Source organism: Mus caroli, unplaced genomic scaffold (genome assembly GCF_978045245.1).
Source record: "Mus caroli unplaced genomic scaffold, Mus_caroli_1 scaffold_2, whole genome shotgun sequence".
Lineage (NCBI taxonomy): Eukaryota > Metazoa > Chordata > Mammalia > Rodentia > Muridae > Mus > Mus caroli.
The window spans coordinates 44,744,777-44,760,108 of record NW_028227257.1 but is presented as its reverse complement, the minus strand read 5'-3'; the positions used below and the strand labels follow the sequence as shown (position 1 = coordinate 44,760,108).

General features: G+C 39.1%; 1 protein-coding gene across 2 annotated transcripts in view; it reads left to right on the top strand.

The window, feature by feature from the left end:
• Positions 1–15,332, top strand: part of Plcb1 (phospholipase C beta 1) — a 694,761-nt gene that overhangs the window by 390,842 nt on the left and 288,587 nt on the right. The gene's annotated exons all lie outside the window — the stretch shown is intronic.

Genomic DNA, 15,332 nt, shown 5'->3' with positions numbered 1-15,332 from the left:
ATTGTGTGAGTTCCTTTGTGATTGTGTTACCCTACTCAGGATGATGCCCTCCAGGTCCATCCATTTGCCTAGGAATTTCGTAAATTCATTCCTTTTAATAGCTGAGTAGTACTCCATTGTGTAAATGTACCACATTTTCTGTATCCATTCGCTGTTGAGGGGCATCTGGATTCTTTCCAGATTCTGGCTATTATAAATAAGGCTGCTATGAACATAGTGGAGCATGTGTCCTTCTTACTGGTTGGGACATCTTCTGGATATATGCCCAGGAGAGGTATTGCTGGATCGTCTGGTAGTATTATGTCCAATTTTCTGAGGAACCGCCAAACTGATTTCCAGAGTGGTTGTACAAGCTTGCAATCCCACCAACAATGAAGGAGTGTTCCTCTTTCTCCACATCATCGCCAACATCTGCTGTCACCTGAATTTTTCATCTTAGCCATTCTGACTGGTGTGAGGTGGAATCTCAGGGTTGTTTTGATTTGCATTTCCCTGATGATTAAGGATGTTGAACATTTTTTCAGATGCTTCTCTGCCATTCGGTATTCCTCAGGTGAGAATTCTTTGTTCAGTTCTGAGCCCCATTTTTTAATGGGGTTATTTGATTTTCTGGAGTCCACCTTCTTGAGTTCTTTATATATATTGGATATTAGTCCCCTATCTGATTTAGAATAGGTAAAGATCTTTTCCCAATCTGTTGGTGGCCTTTTTTGTCTTATTGACGTGTCTTTTCCCTTGCAGAAGCTTTGCAACTTTATGAGGTCCCATTTATCGATTCTCGATCTTACTGCACAAGCCTTTGCTCTTCTATTAAGGAATTTTCCCCCTGTACCCCTATCTTCGAGGCTTTTCCCTACTTTACCCTCTATAAGTTTCAGTGTCTCTGGTTTTATGTGGAGTTCCTTAATCCACTTAGATTTGACCTTAGTACAAGGAGATAGGAATGGATCAATTCGCATTCTTCTACATGATAACCGCGAGTTGTGCCAGCACCACTTGTTGAAAATGCTGTCTTTCTTCCACTGGATGTTTTTAGCTCCCTTGTCGAAGATCAAGTGACCATAGGTGTGTGGGTTCATCACAGGGTCTTCAATTCTGTTCCATTTGTCTACTTGTCTGTTGTTATACCAGTACCATGCAGTTTTTATCACAATTGCTCAGTAGTACAGCTTTAGGTCCGGCATGGTGATTCCACCAGAGGATCTTTTATCCTTGAGAAGAGTTTTTGCTATCCTAGGTTTTTTGTTGTTCCATATGAATTTGCAGATTGCCCTTCTAATTCCTTGAAGAACTGAGTTGGAATTTTGATGGAGATTGCATTGAATCTATAGATTATTTTTGATAAGAGAGCCATTTTTACAATGTTGATCTTGCCAATCCATGAGCATCGGAGGTCTTTCCATCTTCTGAGATCTTCTTTAATTTCTTTCTTCAGAGACTTGAAGTTCTTGTCATACAGATCTTTCACTTCCTTAGTTAGCGTCATGCCAAGGTATTTTATATTGTTTGTGACTATTGAGAAGGGTGTTGTTTCTCTAATTTCCTTCTCAGCCGGTTTATCCTTTGTGTACAGAAAGGCCATTGACTTGCTTGAGTTAATTTTATATCCAGCTACTTCATTGAAGCTGTTTATCAGGCTTAGGAGTCCTCTGGTGGAATTTTTAGGGTCACTTATATATACTATCATATCATCTGCAAAGAGTGATATTTTGACTTCTTCTTTTCCAATTTGTATCCCCTTGATCTCCTTTTGTTGTCTAATTGCTCTGGCTAGGACTTCAAGTACAATGTTGAATAGGTAGGGAGAGAGTGGACAGCCTTGTCTAGTCCCTGATTTTAGTGGGATTTCTTCCAGCTTCTCACCATTTACTTTGATGTTGGCTACTGGTTTGCTGTAGATAGCTTTTATCATGTTTAGGTATGGGCCTTGAATTCCTGATCTTTCCAAGACTTTTATCATGAAAGGGTGTTGGATTTTGTCAAAGGATTTCTCAGCATCTAACAAGATGATCATGTGGTTTTTGTCTTTGAGTTTGTTTATATACTGGGTTACATTGATGGATTTCCGTATATTGAACCATCCTTGCATCCCTGGGATGAAACCTACTTGGTCAGAATGGATGATTGTTTTGATGTGTTCTTGGATTCTGTTAGCGAGAACTTTATTGAGGATTTTTGCATCGATACTCATAAGGGAAATTGGTCTGAAGTTCTCTATCTTTGTTGGGTCTTTTTGTGGTTTAGGTATCAGAGTAATTGTGGCTTCATAGAATGAGTTGGGTAGAGTACCTTCTGTTTCTATTTTGTGGAATAGTTTGTGAAGAACTGGGATTAGATCTTCTTTGAATGTCTGATAGAACTCTGCACTAAACCCATCTGGTCCTGGGCTTTTTTTGGTTGGGAGACTATTAATGACTGCTTCTATTTCTTTAGGGGATATGGGACTGTTTAGATCATTAACCTGATCTTGATTTAACTTTGGTACCTGGTATCTGTCTAGAAACTTGTCCATTTCATCCAGGTTCTCCAGTTTTGTTGAGTATAGCCTTTTGTAGAAGGATCTGATGGTGTTTTGGATTTCTTCAGGATCTCTTGTTATGTCTCCCTTTTCATTTCTGATTTTGTTAATTAGAATACTTTCCCAATGCCCTCTAGTGAGTCTGGCTAAGGCTTTATCTATCTTGTTGATTTTCTCAAAGAACCAGCTCCTTGATTGGTTGATTCTTTGAATAGTTCTTCTTGTTTCCACTTGGTTGATTTCACCCCTGAGTTTGATTATTTCCTGCCGTCTACTCCTCTTGGGTGAATTTGCTTACTTTCGTTCTAGAGCTTTTAGGTGTGTTGTCAAGCTGCTAATGTGTGTTCTCTCTAGTTTCTTTTTGGAGGCACTCAGAGATATGAGTTTTCCTCTTAGAAATGCTTTCATTGTGTCCCATAAGTTTGGGTATGTTGTGGCTTCATTTTCATTAAACTCCAAAACGTCCTTAATTTCTTTCTTTATTCCTTCCTTGACCAAGGTATCATTGAGAAGAATGTTGTTTAGTTTCCATGTGTGTGTTGGCTTTCTATTATTTATTTTGTTATTGAAGATCAGCCTTAGTCCATGGTGATCTGATAGGATGCATGGGACAATTTCAATATTTTTGTATATGTTGAGGCTTGTTTTGTGACCAATTATGTGGTCAATTTTGGAGAAGGTACCGTGAGGTGCTGACAAGAAGGTATATCCTTTTGTTTTAGGATAAAATGTTCTGTAGATATCTGTCAGATCCATTTGTTTCATAACCTCTGTTAGTTTCACTGTGTCTCTGTTTAGTTTCTGCTTCCATGATCTGTCCATTGGTGAAAGTGGTGTGTTGAAGTCTCCTACTATTATTGTGTGAGGTACAATGTGTGCTTTGAGCTTTACTAAAGTATCTTTAATGAATGTGGCTGCCCTTGTATTTGGAGCATAGATATTCAGAATTGATAGCTCCTCTTGGAGGATTTTACCTTTGATGAGTATGAAGTGCCCTTCCTTGTCTTTTTTGATGACTTTGGGTTGGAAGTCGATTTTATTAGATATTAGGATGGCTACTCCAGCTTGTTTCTTCCTACCATTTGCTTGGAAAATTGTTTTCCAGCCTTTCATTCTGAGGTAGTGTCTATCTTTTTCTCTGAGATGAGTTTCCTGTAAGCAGCAAAATGTTGGGTCCTGTTTGTGTAGCCAGTCTGTTAGTCTATGTCTTTTTATTGGGGAGTTGAGTCCATTGATATTAAGAGATATTAAGGAAAAGTAATTGTTGCTTCCTTTTATTTTTGTTGTTAGAGTTGGCATTCTGTTCTTGTGGCAGTCATCTTTTAGGTTGTTGAGGGATTACCTTCTTGCTTTTTCTAGGACATGGTTTCCATCCTTGTATTGGTTTTTTTCTGTTATTATCCTTTGAAGGGCTGGATTTGTGGAAAGATAATGTGTGAATTTGGTTTTGTCGTGGAATACTTTGGTTTCTCCATCTATGGTAATTGAGAGTTTGGCTGGGTATAGTACCCTGGGCTGGAATTTGTGTTCTCTTAGTTTCTGTATAACATCTGTCCAGGCCCTTCTGGCTTTCATAGTCTCTGGTGAAAAATCTGGTGTAATTCTGATAGGCTTGCCTTTATATGTTACTTGACCTTTTTCCCTTACTGCTTTTAGTATTCTATCTTTATTTAGTGCATTTGTTGTTCTGATTATTATGTGTCGGGAGGAATTTCTTTTCTGGTCCAGTCTATTTGGAGTTCTGTAGGCTTCTTGTATGTTCATGGTCATCTCTTTCTTTAGGTTTAGGAAGTTTTCTTCTATGATTTTGTGGAAGATATTTGCTGGTCCTTTGAGTTGGAAATCTTCATTCTCATCTACTCCTATTATCTGTAGGTTTGGTCTTCTCATTGTGTCCTGGATTTCCTGGATGTTTTGAGTTAGGATCTTTTTGGATTTTGTATTTTCTTTGATTGTTGTGCCGATGTTCTCTATGGAGTCTTCTGCATCTGAGATTCTCTCTTCCATCTCTTGCATTCTGTTGCTGATGCTCGCATCTGTGGTTCCAGATTTCTTTCCTAGGGTTTCTATCTCCAGTGTTGCCTCAATTTGGGTTTTCTTTATTGTGTCTACTTCCCTTTTTAGGTCTTGGATGGTTTTATTCAATTCCATCACCTGTTTGTTCTGGTTTTCCTGCAATTCTTTAAGGGATTTTTGTGCTTCCTCTTTAATGTCTTCTACCTGTTTAGCAGTGTTCTCCTGTATTTCTTTAAGTGTGTTATTAAAGTCCTCCTTGATGTCCTCTACCATCATCATGAGATATGCTTTTATATCTGGGTCTAGCTTTTCTGGTGTGTTTGGGTGCCCTGGCCTGGGCGAAGTGGGAGTGCTGGGTTCTGATGATGGTGAGTGGTCTTGGTTTCTGTTAGTAAGGTTATTATGTTTACCTTTCACCATCTGGTAATCTCTGGAATTAGTTGTTATAGTTGTCTCTATTTAGAGATTGGAGCAGATGCTGTGTTCCACTCACCAGAAGTCTTAAGATCCTGTGGCGGTGTCCTGGGTAGCTGTCGGGTGTCCCCATTTCTGCTTTAAGCCTACCATGCATAACAACTAAATAGATCAATAAGAACGAGATTCATACACAGACCTGAGGAAGTTTCTTATAGCAGTTGATTTTGATAGAAATACATATCAGCTCAGCAGAAATTACTTAATAAATCTAAGTCTCAATTCCCAAGCATAATGGCAATGACAGAATATTAATCTCATTTGTTTGGGGAGCACTTCTTTACTGTGAGGCATGCTTGCTGGCATTTACTTTTGTGGAAGATCGATTACAGTATGGTCCCCAATTCTTCATCACTACCACTTCCTGATATCCGTGCCCTAAGACATGGAGCCTAATATCTTCCTTCCATTGGACTCAGCCATGTGACTCATACTACAAATGAGATGTTGGGGAGAAGTGACACCCACAATGATATAAAATTGCTTGTGCAGTTGGATTTAACCATTAGATGACACTGTCACACAAACAGTTTGTCCATTCTAGCCTGCCAGACAGGGAAAGTGTGAGGCAGAACTAAGTGCACTTGCACAGCCAAAGCCACTTCAATGAAGGAATGGCAAATCTGTCCCCATGTATGTGAGCAGGCTCAATCTATACTACCAGGACCTTGACGCTAACTCTCAAAAGTGCAAGCTAACTGTTACTTATTGTTGTCAAATAGCATGAGTTGAAACTGTTCGGTACCTGGTATTAATGAACCAATTCCTGGATGATAGACCTTGGTTTCTAAACACTTAAGTTAAAGTGTTTTTTGTGCCTCACAAGTGCAAAAGCCCAAAGGTCACAAGTGGCAAGTCCTTGAATATGCTCATGATGTATTCTTAGGATGTGATTTCAAATTATTTTTTTAAATCATTGGATTTATTTTGCTACAAAATGCTGAAGATCTTTTAGCCACTTTCTTTTTCTTTCTTTCTCTTTTCTTTCTTTCTTTCTTTCTTTCTTTCTTTCTTTCTTTCTTTCTTTCTTTCTTTCTTCCTTCCTTCCTTCCTTCCTTCCTTCCTTCCTTCCTTCCTTCCTTCTCCTTCCTTCCTTCCTTCCTTCCTTCCTTCCTTCCTTTCTTTCTTTCTTTCTTTCTTTCTTTCTTTCTTTCTTTTCCATATCATGTGCCAAGAAACCCAAGTTTCGGAGTACATTTTGGCACATTCAAACTCTAGAACTCTTCTTTGAAAGAAGCTGAGACTTGTCTCCAGCTGAAACTGAATCCTTAGCTCTTCACCTTTTCAAACATTCATCTTGTGTTCCCTTTATGTTTCCTCTGGGTGCCTGACTCAAGAATTGAATGTTTTAAGAATATTCATTTAGGCTTGGCTTCTAGCAACCTGACTTAATATTCCCAGTCCAGGAGAAGAGTTATGGAATGTATTTCCCATACAAAAGAAAACTGCTCTCAGAACGTTGTCATCTGCATGCTTTGAACAAGGCATAGCCCCTTGATTCCTCTTCTTACAGGACTAGCTTTATCTGACTGTCTCCATTCCTTTTGCATGCCTTGAAAATACTTTCAAGAGAATTTTTCAATTTTGCATTCTGAACTTTGGATCAGCCTTTATCTAGCTAAGTAAGGAAAGGAGAAATGAAATCCCAGTGTATTAGCATGGCATTTAAGGTGCAGAGACTTAGAAGCAGTAGGCAGCCATGTGGAGCATCCATTTATGGCTGAATTATACCATTGTAGCTACTTAACATGCTGAACCACTCTTCTCTGTCTGGAAAAATCATAAAAAGGGGCCCGTCAGCACTCTGACTCACCGCTAAGAAGCTTATGCGTCCTCACACCTGCATTTAAATGAGTATTTCCGGGGTGAAAACAAGGACCTTAGAGAAATTAAATGAAACACTTTAGCGGTGGAAAACAATATTGGTTCACATCTGCATTTGTAAATTAACCCCAGAAAGAACTCGTCCAGTTAGTTTAATTATTAATAGTGGCGATTTTGAACAACTTCTTATTCTTAAAGGAGGGAAGATTATTTAGGAAGGCTCATCACCTATTAGCAAAATATAAAATGCCAGAGAACAGAACTAGTAAAGCACATTACATCTCACAGTGGGTAGCATCCTATGGTGACACTGGGTGACTAACTCACAATAAGCATAGGATTCAAATTAGGATGCTACAGTAAAAGAACACCTTTGATTTCTCTTTTCTCATTACTTACTTCCTGCTGCAGCATAGCTGACAGAGTACAGTGTGCCTGCCCTATGTGTGTACCTTCATTAACTTACCCATGTACACATACCTGTTGCCATTCATATTGGAACAGAAGATCCAGTCCTCCAGCAGGCTGCCTTGATTACTTGATCATTGTAACCATCACTAAGTTTCATCACAGTCAGTACTGAATATTGCTTGTGGCTCTGAAAGAACTAGTTCCCTAAAGAACAGTGAGAGAAATCTAGTCATGGTGTCCTATTCTCTTTTCTGGCCACTTTAAAGCACCATGATCCTAAGAAATTGGTCTTTTTCTGCTTAGAAGACCTTGCACTTCACTGTTAACTGTCAAGTACTCACGTTGCTGAAGCAGGGTTCTCAGCAAGCTCTTTTTGACTTTTCTGGCTTTCTGGACTCAAATGCTCCCCAGGTTTAGCACTACTGTTCTGGCGCATGTCTACATGCATATTCTAAGGTAAAACTTGGTCTTAACAGATGTTTCTTAGCTGCCAGAGATAAGACCTTCTCTGTGCACATCCTAGAGCTTGGGCCACCCTACTGACCATCACAAGGTCTTTCTCATAGCTATTCATAGCTCATAAGATCTTACAGTGAAGCTTAACCTCCTAGATCTGTCTCTGCTCAGTTGTTTTGAATAATACATGCATCTTGCATGAGGTTGTAGTCCTTTTACTCTAAGACCATGTAACATGTTCTTCACTGACAAATGTTTCCTGTGTTCGATCATATTATTATTTCTTATTAACTACTAAATTTTGTGGGAGGAGATATAAGTCAATCAGGAAAATACTGGTTTCCAAAGTATGAGGAACCGAGCTCAGATCCCTAACACCCATATTGAAAACTAACAAACAAACAAACAAACAAGCAAACAGAGCTCATGTGCTTATAATCTTAATGGAGAAGAAGAGAGCAGAGACTTTTCAGAGCTCCCAGGCTAACAAGTCTTGCCAAACTAGTGAGCTCTGGAATTAGTAAGAAACCCTGCTTCAAAAAAGAAAGGGTAGAGCCATAAGAAAAGCCCCCAATATTAACCCATTAACCTCTAAAGAACTATCAACATCTTTTACCACCACACCCGGCTTTGACTGCTTCTCTTTTTCTTTCAAGTCTCAGTCCAGTTGTCATATTGCAGAATCCTAAATTCACCAAGCTGCCACATTCTGCACTTTCTCTGATTTCAGTCTGTCTTGGTTTAGCTGTTTTCTAGGGATATAGGGGCTGTACCAAAGGCCTTGCCCATGCTTCTTTTTTTTTTTTTTTTTTTTTTTTTCTGGTGGATTACAACTTTAACCCCAGTATGCTTCTTCAGTACTCCTCATGTTTTCTAGATTTGAGGCATCCCTACTCTTTGCCAACTTGTAGTCCAACTACTAAACCTTTTCTAAATTCACCCGGAGATGCTGTCTTCTCTCTAGGAGAGCTTACCATTTCCTCTCCACACAAAGTTAATAGTTCCTTCTTAATCCTCCAAAGGCTGTTCATGTTTCTGGTTTACTATTGAGTTGTGAAAACTCTTTGAGGAGAATTTTCTCTCATTTCAAATTAATACCGTAGATTCATTACATGCGCACTGAATGACAACATGCAATCCTCAGGGGATGTGGGATAGTCCTAGTTAAAGACTAGGCAGCTTGAGAAACTGACATACCTTTGGATGGCAATGGATGTATGTCTCTCATTCCAAAATCCAGTTAGCATTTGAGTTTTATGCTTTAGGTATGTAGCAGAGTTACCCTTTTAGGAAGGAGATCATTGGCACTGTGAAGTGGTTTCTTTGCTTCTTCTGAAATCTCTTCATTTTGCCTAACTCAATGTCATTGTTGTGAGTCTGTTGACCCGCGTCAGAATATGGCTTCCTTCCAGGGACAATTTTCACAAGGAAACAATATTGTTTAGGGATGATAGCAGAGTTGTCATCAACACAGTAAGTGGGAAAAATACATTTGCATTTAAAAGTGGATGCAGGAGGTATGATGTAGATTTATCCATTGGGTTTGGGCTCCAACCTCCTGTTGGTTTCTGCATTGTATCTGGTTGTGGTTTTCTCTGATGGGTTCCATTTGCTATAAAGACAGATTTCTTGGATGAGAGGTGGTTGCTACATTTATCTGTGGGTATAGGGATGAGATTTAGAACATAAGGAGGAATTATAGTGTCCTAGTAAAGTGACAGTAGTAGAGTGTTGGCTAGATTTTCAGTTCTGAGCAGGATCTTCATTCCTCCTGTTGAGTGGGTCTCAAGTCCAACTAGACAGCTATTGGTTAGTGCCAAAACGTGTCACTTGTTTAGAGCTCTTTTAGGGAAGCCTTTCCATACTGGCATTGCCATGATCCATAGGTGTAGCAGCTGGGTATGACTATCGTTTGTCTCCCTTGTCAGCTTCCTTAGTATTTTTCTGGTTCCATGAAAACTAGACCACAGCAAGAAGGCTTTCAAGGTCAGATCCTGCTCAAATCATCAAAGTTATGAGTTGTACAAATTTAGTGATTTCAGTATTAAGGACCTACCCTCAACACCTGGTTGGCAACTGAAGGCCACATCAATAGTCTATATTATTTTGGGAGTCATTTGGTCTGTCTTGACCAACAAGCATTCTAAAAGATGAACCTGATGCTTTGTACTAGGGGCTTTGTTTGTCTATGATTTTTATAAGAATATTGTCAGCCTAAGTGGTACAACTTCTACTCTACAGATGTATAAAATAAAACTATTCTTTGAGGATTTATCAAATAAACTTGGCATTAGCTATCTCTAATCCCACCTACCCTCTGGGTAGAAATATTTTAAGAAACAGAATACCAGGAATTCTGCTGTGAAACAATCTCTCCTAGTAATGTCTGCACAAGCAAGACTGGAACAGTGGCAGTATCAATGGACGTGCAAATGTGGAAGAGGAAAATTTTTACAGGGTCTCACCTCTAGACAAATAAACTATAGACAACTTATGATTTCTGGGAAATGGAGAGTTAGCCTTTCCCAAGTGTGAGTTCCACCATTGGTTAGCCATGTAGAGTGTTCAGCCCTGAAACTATATACATATAAACAACAAAAATGGACTCAGCACGTTTTATTTATATATCTCTGCACATATCTACATATGTACATATGTAGCAATAATAATCAAAGGAAAAAATAGTCTAGTAACATGAGAGGGGGGCATGGGAAAGTTTTGAGGGAGCAAATGGAAAGAGAAAGATATAATTTTATTTCAGTTAAAAATAAGTTTTTAAAAACTTAACTGAAAAAAAAATAAATGAATATATACAAGTTAAAAGAAGATGCAAAGTTGAGGATGTAGCTGAGTGTTCAAACCCTTGCCTAGCACAGTCAAGATCCTGGATTTGATACTTACCAAAAAGTAAGTTAATTAGGTCCTTACCGTCCTTCTCCTCTTCCTTCTCTTCCTCCTCCTCCTCCTCCTCCTTTTCCTCTTCCTCCTCCTCCTCATCATTATGATTAGTATTATTTACTACTGCTACTGATTCTGCTACTGCTATTACTACTACTACTTCTACTACTACTATCACTACTGCTGCTGCTGCTGCTGCTATTGAAACAAGGTTTGTCTGTAGTCCAGGTTGTCCTTGAACGCAATATGTAGCTGATATTGACTTTAAAATCCTGACCATCCTGTCTCTACTTCCCAAATGTTGATATTATAGGCATGGTCCACCCTACCTGGCATTAATAAATTTATTTTTTTAAAACTGATACTGGGCTGGTGGCAGGACAGGCTTTCTAATTACCCCACTCCCTCAATATTGGTCAGTCTTTATAGAGGACAGAGATCTTCATACTGACAAATCAAAATGCCCTAAGCTTTAGTGTCAGTCACCAATGAAATAAACAAAGCCAACTGAGAATATTAAATTTTAATTTCAAACTATATAACTCAGTAGTAGAGTGTTTGCTGAGCATACACAGGCTCCTCAATTTGATTCCTGGCAGCACATTAAACACACACACACACACACACACACACACACACACAATCTCCTTTCTTATATTTTCCAAAATTCATTTCCATATAAATCATATCAAGGATATTTAGATTCCCATAAGTGGACAGGTAGCTGCTGCTGAGCCTGATGACCTACATTTGATCCCCTCTCCCACATGGCAGAAGTAGGAAGGAACAACTGCAAGTTCTCTAATTTTTACATGTGTGTGTGTCCTAGCCCTCACAGCATATAAACATTGAATAAATGAATGAATAAACAAACAAATAAATAAAATTTAAAGGAGTCCACTTACTTGTGTTTAGAATCCCAAATTTCAACTCCAAAATCCAGAATTAATGTATTAATTCAATAATATAAGTTACAAAATCTGGGGTCCTGTGCTAGTTCGTTTCTGACAATTTGACATACGCTAAAGACACTTGGAAAGACAGAACTGTGATTAAGGAATTGCCTCCATTCTTTGGATCATTTTTCTTGATTAATGATTGGGGTGGGAAAGCACAGCCCACTGAATGCTGTGCCATCCCAGGTAAGTGGCCATGGGTGGGATAAGAAAGCAAACTGAGCAAGCCAGAGTGAGCAATCTCAGAAGCAGAGCTCCTGTGTGGTCACTGCTTCAGCTCCTGCATTTGCTTTCCTCAATGGGACTATGACCTGGGGAAATTCATTGAGATACCAATTCCTAGCCTCAGCTATATTTTTATTTCTCTGTATAGGGTATAGGACTTGGATCCAAGTTATATAATAGTATTCTTATAAAATGTTCAGGCCTCAAAATACCTTTTAGTAGATCTAAGCTTTTTCCCTAACAGAATTATTATTAAATCAGTAAAATTGTGCCAAAAATTTTAAGATCAGAGAATTTTTTTTTGCTACTCTTAAGACTGATGCCAGAGCTATCAAATGTAACGGCTGAGTAAGAGTTCAAAAGGGAGGATGGTAAATCATCTTAGCTTTTTACTGCACCAACAGGGAATTCTCTCAGGATTTCTACTAAATGAGTTGGGTTATTATTAATTAGTAGGAATTAAAACAATTATCAGATCATGTACAACACTGTTCTTAATGTAGCCTGCCTAGGGACCATCTCAGGAAGAGAGGGTGGCAGTTTGACTCCTTGCTTTCTTACAATAATAAGACCTTAACTGTACAGGCAAGGGGGATTCCGCTAGGAGGTGCGCCACCCTATCCAAAGTGAGAGCATTACAGGGAAGCTAAGAGCATAACACCAGTTCAAGATACCACAGGTTGTGTTCCTCTTTCTCTTTCCTCCTATCCCTCCTTTTTATCTTCCTTCCCTCTTTCCACCTTCCCTCCCTGCTTGCCTGCCCTCTTTCCACCTTCCCCTGTTCCTTTCCTCCTTTCTTGCCTTCCCTCTTTTCTCTTGTTTCTTTCCTCCTGTTTCCTTCATTGTTCTAGTGTCTATTTTTTTTCTATCTCCAGAGAGCCCATATTCATTACACCATAGGAGTAAACAGCCTCTTCAGTCACTGTGTTCTAATCTCAAGCCATCTTCTCTGGGAATCTATTTTCAAAGGGAAAGTTCAGTGTTCCTTGTCTGAAATGCTTGGAGGCAGATCTCAGAGGTGCTTTCATTCGTTTCCTTCTTTATTTTTAACAAGAGAACAGACTTTACTAGTGGACTATGCCTAATCCAGAAACAGAAGACCCAAAGTGCTGTGTTCATATTTGGGAATGTTTCAAAGTTTTGAGCCAGGCATGCTCAAACTGCAGCACAGAGTAACAGTGTGGAAATGTCACGGGGGCGGGGGGAGGGGAGGGGTGGTCTAGGTGCATGTATAAATAAAAATCATGACACCTGTAGAAAGCAAGTCAGAACTCTGAAGTTCTAATTTTCTCAAGACGGATGCCCATAGACAAGTTATTGAACATGTCTACCTGTTTGCAGTTAGCAGTGTAAGTCAGAGTGGTGGGTGAGGCGATTTCTTCTGCTTCTCCAAATTTTCAAATTAATGATTTCACTTAATCTCCCACCACATATCCAGCCAAGTCTGTCCTAGATTATCATGTATTTGAAATCTCTGTCTGCTGTTGGAGTGAATAATCACAACTATTGGTTACTGTAAAAATTAATTACAGAAGCTGCAACTCAGTACACAATTATTGGTTTTACACAGCAAGCAAGATCTCTGCCAGGAGGTATGGGCACATTTAAATCTATTTACATAGATCTAGAATAATTTAGGTAAGAAGTAAAAGAAATAGTAATCAAAATTATTTTCAGGAGGTTTAGAGCATCTTGCTATAACCTGATGATCTCTCTGCAGTGGTCTGCCATGGCAGATGGTTGGTTTTAAGTTTTCCTTGGCTTTTATAATTTCTAAATGAGTTGATATACCACTAGCTCTTAGCATAGAGTCTTGGCCCTACTCCATGGGGAAAAATAGCAAATACTGTTATCATATTATTTAAGTGACCAGAAAGTTGTATATAATGAACTGTTTTTCGGTCACTAGATTCAACACATATTATATGCTGACAAGATAATATCTGCCTGTAAGGAGTATACCTCCTAATTAAAGGTGAACAAGCTAATGCTTTTAAAGAATATGTTCTTCCAGTGACCATTCTCATGTGGTACCTATGATACACATGTTAAGTGTACAAGCAATCAGAAGATAATGTCTCTTTAATGCCTGTGGGGTGAGCACAGCCATACAGCATGGCTCTCTACTTAGGACAGAGATGAATGTTAATTGTACCTTTAAAAGTCAATTTCCTCTACCTTAACTTCTAAATTGCTCTAATGACAAAATGGTGAGCATGCCAATTAAAGCTCTTTGGATCTCAGTTTTCTCTTATCATAGAAGATCAGCCTATTTTGCTAATTTATTGGTGTGCTTTACTTTGCATTAAGCTAAACTCAAGTGGTACTGGGTAGATAACAGCTCCCTGGTGCTTTCTGTCTCTTGACTTTTGGAGCCTGGTGATGTGTTAGGTTGCATGGTGAATAGGTATGATGGTTGCAGATGAAATTAAGGACAGTGATAAGATGACTTTAAAATTGGGTCAATAACCTCAAGGACAGAGTTTGGATCTAGAGTGTCCCCCTAAAAATGCCCATATGTTGAAGATTTAGTCTCTAGACTTCTGCTATTGGGAAGAGGTAGAAAATTTAAGAGGTGGAACCTAATAAAGGGTTATTAGGTCACTAGTATCTCTTCCCTTGTCTCCCTGTCCCTGTCCCTGTCCCTGTCCCTCTCCTTCTCCCTGTCCCTGTCTATCTCTTTGTCCCTCCCCCTTCTCCTGGCCATCGCCCTCCTTTCCTTCTCATGAAGTCAACAGTTTGATTTTCCATACACAGCCAACATAATGTACTGTATCATAACCAGTCCAAACGGTAGTAAAATTACCATGGATTGAGAACATGGAAGCATGAGCCAAATTTAAACAAACTGGATTTTGCCAGTGGGCCAAATGTAATGACATGGTTTATTAAAGCAGAAGATGGATCAGGAGACAGTGATGTAAGAAGGAGAAGGACTGGGCTCAGTATCTCTGCCTTTCAAGGTGGAAGGAAGGGAGCTCATGATCCAACCTGTGCTCGCCACCTCTAGAACCCGGAGAAGGAAAAGGCACACACTTCCCCCTGGGGCATCCAGAAAGCTTCCAAGTCAGACCTCAGACCCATGAAACTGGAAGGTATTAAGTATGTGTTTTTTTAAGCCACTAAGTGTGGGATTTGTAATGCAGGAATAGAAATGGTAAACTGAAATAAAATATAAAAGGTCTATATCAGTTCTATCTTCTACTGGGCTAAATTTACTTGTTGTATAATTAAATACAAAAGGAGCCCAAAATAGCTCAACTAATATTGCGTGCATATTTTACATTTAAATGATGAGCTGTAAACAAAGAAGAATTCGTTCCAGAGATGTGACTTAAGACTTCATAGCAGCCGGGGTATTTCTTGGTACTTTGTGAAGACAAAAATGGGATTCTTTAAAACTACCTCAGCTCAGCTCCTACTGGGTCTTCTTCAGGTATCCTGTTTGGGCTTCCTTTTCTGTACTTTTATTACAGTACTGAAATCATCCATTTATGTGATAATACAATGAACAAAGCACTTCTGTCCCCTCAAATTTTATTTGTTTGAACTCT